Genomic DNA, 5,944 nt, shown 5'->3' with positions numbered 1-5,944 from the left:
CAGTGACTTGGTGTTGTTCCAATGAAAAAGGGTTCAGGGTTTGTGGTTTTTGTGCATTCGGTGCAGCTGCTCAGTTATAATAATCTCATCTGTTAAAGTGGAAAAATTAGACCACCGCTTCTCAAACTGTGGGCTGTGACCCACCAAGTTGGTCATTACCCGATGCTGAAGTGGGTTGCAAGTTGGGCTCACCCACCCACCCTTGCCTCTGTCTGGCTCCAAATTGGAGCCAAACAGACACAACCAGAGGCCACTTCCGGGTTGCAACCCACCTCCAGCAGCCATTCTGATTTCATGCTGGGCCTGGGATGGCCTCTAGATGCCTCATGGGCCTCAAAACACCTCCTGAAGTGACTTTTTTCAGTTTTGGTTTTACAAACACAACTTCTGGTTGCATCTGGAACCATTTCTGAGGCCTCTGGAGGCTGTCCCGGGCTTGCTGCGACATCAGGGCAGCTGCTGGGTCATGAAGCCAATCCTGGAGGATGAGGTGGATCATGGCCCTGGTAAGTTTGAGAACCACTGAATTAAACCATATATGAACTGTGCTGACTATCTAATGCAGCAAGGGCTTTCCTCTTGTTCATGGTGAAGGCGGCATAACCACCAGTAGTAGGGGGCCATAAGACTGAAGTACTTCTGCTTCCTGAAATCTATGCTGCCAGCAGCAGGAAGGAAAAGGTCTCCTTTCACTTGCCCCCTAGTGGCAATGCCTAACTTCATGGAGGCCTTGCAGGAGGTTTTACCTTTCTATACAGGATCAATTCTCAGTTGCATCGTCCTTACCTTACCTTCATGGGCTAGGTTACATCTACACGGAAGCTTATGCAGACACAATCCAGCCCTTGAGGGTGAAGAGAAGATGGTCCAACTTTGTTGGGCAGCTTGGGAAATTCACAGCTTGGAGTTAGTGGAAACAATGTGTCTGCATGCACAGAGACTCCTTGCCTTCATTTTTTCTTGGGCTCACAATCATGTCCTCTGCAAAACAAAACAGTATGCCACCGGAAGGGCAATGTTTTTTAATGGACAGGCAATGGGGAATGAACATATTTACAGCTACATAGTTCTGTATGAAGTCTTGCTCAAGATTTGGCCAGGAAGAAGGGGTGTGTTAAATCTTGCTGTTCCATGTCTCTGAGGCCTGCTCTTCCGGACATTGATCACTTATCACTATGCATCATATGTGGCGACTGGTGTCCCAGTCTCTGAAGGTGGCATCCTTATGGTGCTGCACAAGTTCCATATTGTAGGGAAACAGTAGTGAGTCCTTTGATATTGGTGGCTGTTGGTATCAGCAAAGGTGTAAGGGACAACAGACTGAGAAAGAAGTGGAGGCTCATTAGATTGACTGGAGAGGCTTTGTAGGTCTGATGTCTTGCTGGCTTCTTGTCTAGGATCAAGGTGAAACCAAGAGTCTAGCCCTTCCTTGATCGCCACCTTCATGTATTTTAAGTTTTAACTTATTGTTTTAAATGTGGTTTTATGTTATAAGCTGCTTTGGGTGCCTCGCTGGGATAAAAGTAAGATATAACTATAGTAAGTAAATAATTGGGAAAGGCATGTTATGAATGTATGTTGCCTTTAAACTGACACGATTTCATGTATTTTTGCTCTGGCATGTTGAAATCAACAGTAAGCTAAGTTCAGCTAAGTCCTAAGGCCTTGAAGTCCAGTAAGCTAAGCTGCCTTGTTAGAATGTATCTACTCACTGAAGAAATGTCTTGATGGCTCCACATCAGACCCCTTTGACATCCGAAGCGGAGTGAAACAGGGCTGTGTTCTTGCGCAGACCTTGTTTGGGATTTTCTTCACTGTCCTGCTGAAGCAGGCCTTTGGAACTGCAACAGAAGGCATCTATCTCTGGACCAGATCAGACGGAAAGCTCTTCAACCTCTCCAGACTGACAGCAAAGTCCAGTTGAAATGTCTGTGTGACTTCCTCTTTGCCGACGATGCAGCTGTCACCGCCCACTCTGCCAAAGATCTCCAGCAGCTCATGATTCGTTTTAGCAAGGCCTGCCAAGTTTGGACTGACAATCAGCCTGAAGAAAACACAGGTCATGGTTCAGGATGTGGACTCACCTCCCTGCATTACAATCTCTGTGCATGAACCGGAGGTTGTCCATGACTTTGTGTACCTTGGCTCAACAATCTCCGACACTCTTTCTCTCGATACTGAGCTAAACAAACACATCAGTAAAGCAGCTACCATGTTTTCCAGACTCACAAAGAGAGTCTGGTCCAACAAGAAGCTGACGGAACATACCAAGATCCAGGTCTGCAGAGCTTGCGTCCTGAGTACACTTCTGTACTGCAGCGAGTCATGGCTCACAACAGGAGAGGAAACTGAACGCTTTCCACATGCGCTGCCTCCAATGCATCCTCGACATCACCTGGCAGGACAAAGTTCCAAACAACACAGTCCTGGAACGTGCTGGAATCCCTAGCATGTATGCACTGCTGAAACAGACGCCTGCGCTGGCTCAGTCATGTCGTGAGAATGGATGATGGCCGGATCCCAAAGGATCTCCTCTATGGAGAACTCGTGCAGGGAAAGCGCCCTACAGGTAGACCACAGCTGCGATACAAGGACATCTGCAAGAAGGATCTGAAGGCCTTAGGAGTGGACCTCAACAGGTGGGAAACCCTGGCCTCTGAGCAGCCCGCTTGGAGGCAGGCTGTGCAGCATGGCCTTTCCCAATTTGAAGAGACACTTGGCCAACAGTCTGAGGCTAAGAGGCAAAGAAGGAAGGCCCATAGCCAGGGAGACAGACCAGGGACAGATTGCACTTGCTCCCAGTGTGGAAGGGATTGTCACTCCCAAATCGACCTTTTCAGCCACACTAGACGCTGTTCCAGAACCACCATTCAGAGCGCGATACCATAGTCTTTTTGAGACTGAAGGTTGCCAACTACTGAAGAAAGGTCATGATAGTGTGAGATGGACTCATTTTCACATAAAATCCAATTATATATCCAGTTTTTTCCATCAGAATTGGAAGATCAACTTGCCTGAGGTCAAACATAGAAGAACCTGGGACCTGTGCACCACCTGTCTCCTCTGAGAAAGCATTAAGCTGATGATGATGAGCATGTGAATTTGGTGATTTTAAAAATAATTTAACTAACCTGCCTCTTTCCATCTAACATCCCTAAAGAAAGTTCTTGTGCTTTTTAATCTCATTTCTTGCATGCATTTCCCTCCTGTTAAAATGTTTATGCCTGGAAGGCATATTCGGTTCATGTAAAATCTACTGCTGGTTTTAACTAAACAGGCGTGTCCAGGTACGAGGAATTCAGTTCTGGTCTTCTGTTTATCTTGCAACAGGACTTTGAAGTCCTTTTGCGTAGATTCCTGTTCACTCCCACCAATTCTGAGCAATGTGGGAGGACACCAGCCACAGGAACAAACACTTGAGCACGGAAGCCAGTTTGGAGAGCTGTCCAGAAAGAAGTGTTTGGCAGGAGTTCCTGAGCAAGCTCTTAGACTAGTGGCTGGCAGGAAGAGACTGAAGGTAGGTTCGGTAAAGCTAGTTCTTTCAGCTTTGCGTCTGGGCCCTTATTCAGATCATGCTTGGATTTGGGGCCAATGGAAGTGGGATGTCCTGGGTAGTCAAACAGATGCCATGTGACCAGTTTCACTGCTCCTGAAGCCCAATGTATTGTAAGGGAGGCCCCAAGTGCTGAAAAAGTGTTTTCATTATTAAAGTTCCAGTAGTGTCAATGCCCAAAGCGCTTTGAGCAAGTTCCTTCTCAAGACAGAATATTTATGGTTTTTTAAAGAAACTATCAAGATGTCATTGAGGTCAAATGATCCCTAACAATGTTTCTTAGTCTCATAGAGTAAACTTACTCTACACAGACTGGAAAGAGTTGTTAGGAGTATTTGACTTCTGTGACAGACAGATATGTTTCCTAGTTTTTTATTGAGCTATTTATCTTCAGCCCCTTAGGAAGAACTTGCTTAATTTTATTGAAGCCTTGCTTTAAAAAAAAATAAATAAAAGTTCAGTTTTGGGGGTTTCCCTCACTTTGGATGGGAGGTCTGCAGAAGTGCTGTATCTCCCCCCTCCCATGTTAAAATGCTAAATATTCATGTGGATGCAACTTCCTCATGTGGTGAGCTGCAAGAATTGCCATCTGAGGCTCAAGAGTAAAGGCTCTTAGGTGCTAGACTGGCCTTGCATACACAAACTGGCAACTAGATCCCACTAAAGATGAAAGTTCTATAAACTGCTTCCTGTTTGGCTTTGTCTGGACAACCAGGTGGTCTTGACTCTGACTCTTGGCTAGGTTTCTGATCCTCAAACTTGCCTCTTAGTCCCGATTCCTGCTTTGACACTGGGCTTCATTCCTGCCTTCTGACTTGATTCCATGTACCTGCTTTTTGACTTGCCTTCTTGTCCTGACTTCTGACTCTCACACAGTTGCTGCCCATGGCCCAGGCCTGATGATGACAGAGGGAGGGGAGGAACTAGGCCAGGGTGCACAAATGCAATTACATGTATTCATTTCACCTGTGGAAGACCTTAAAGCAATAAGCAAAAGTTTTCGTGGAAGAATTGGGCTTTGAAAGAGATTTGTAGGAAGGAAAGATATTGCACTGCATGTTAATATAACAGACTCTTGATGTTTGATACAGGCTGACTGGTAAAAAGGAGCAGATGTGTAGTTCTTCGTTTGGAAGGGACAAAAGTTTACTTTCCTGCCTTAATCTAAAGCCTTAATTCCTTAATTCCCTTTCCTTAGTCCTTATATCACAGTGAAGCTGGATAGTTTTAAACAGAATGTTTTAGGGCCCAATCCTATTCAACTTTCCAGCACAGGTGCAGCCTCAATGCAGCCTTGCTGGAAAGTTGAGTGTTTCCAGGGGACAAATGTTTTTTTGTCATTGTCAAAGGGGACATACCTTTTGGAGGCTTCTGTGACTGCCCCGCCACCATAGGATGCAGCACACACTCCATTGGCACGGCTGCACCAGCAGTGGGAAATTGGATAGGATTGGGCCCTTAATCTGCCTCTTTCTAATTGGTTGTTGTTTTTCTTTGGTTGGGACTGCTTGGTTTGAAGGTGGCTCCTGATTTTCTAAAGCAGTGGTTCTCACACATTTAGCACTGGGACACACTTTTTAGAATATTAAATACAAGTAAAGAAGGCCAATTCTATGCTTGGGATCATTAGAAAAGGTATTGAGAACAAAACGGCTAGTATTATAATGCCGTTGTACAAATCAATGGTAAGGCCACACCTGGAGTATTGTGTCCAGTTCTGGTCGCCGCATCTCAAAAAAGACATAGTGGAAATGGAAAAGGTGCAAAAGAGAGCGACTAAGATGATTACGGGGCTGGGGCACCTTCCTTATGAGGAAAGGCTACGGCGTTTGGGCCTCTTCAGCCTAGAAAAGAGGTGCCTGAGGGGGGACATGATTGAAACATACAAAATTATGCATGGGAAGGATAAAGTAGATAAGAGAGATTCTATTTACACTCTCACATAACACCAGAACCAGGGGACATCCACTAAAATTGAGTGTTGGGAGGGTTAGGACAGACAAAAGAAAATATTTCTTTACTCAGCGCGTGGTCGGTCTGTGGAACTCCTTGCCACAGGATGTGGTGCTGGCGTCTAGCCTAGACGCCTTTAAAAGGGGATTGGACGAGTTTCTGGAGGAAAAATCCATTACGGGGTACAAGCCATGATGTGTATGCACAACCTCCTGATTTTAGAAATGGGCTATGTCAGAAGGCCAGATGCAAGGGAGGGCACCAGGATGAGGTCTCTTGTTATCTGGTGTGCTCCCTGGGGCATTTGGTGGGCAGCTGTGAGATACAGGAAGCTGGACTAGATTGGGCCTATGGCCTGATCCAGTGGGGCTGTTCTTATGTTCAGCTGACAAGGGAGGGCACCATGATGCAGGTATCTTGTTATCTCCCTGGGGCATT

Source organism: Tiliqua scincoides, chromosome 12 (genome assembly GCF_035046505.1).
Source record: "Tiliqua scincoides isolate rTilSci1 chromosome 12, rTilSci1.hap2, whole genome shotgun sequence".
In the NCBI taxonomy this organism is placed as follows: Eukaryota; Metazoa; Chordata; class Lepidosauria; order Squamata; family Scincidae; genus Tiliqua; species Tiliqua scincoides.
The sequence above is the reverse complement of the archived record's forward strand: the minus strand, read 5'-3'. Positions refer to the sequence as shown.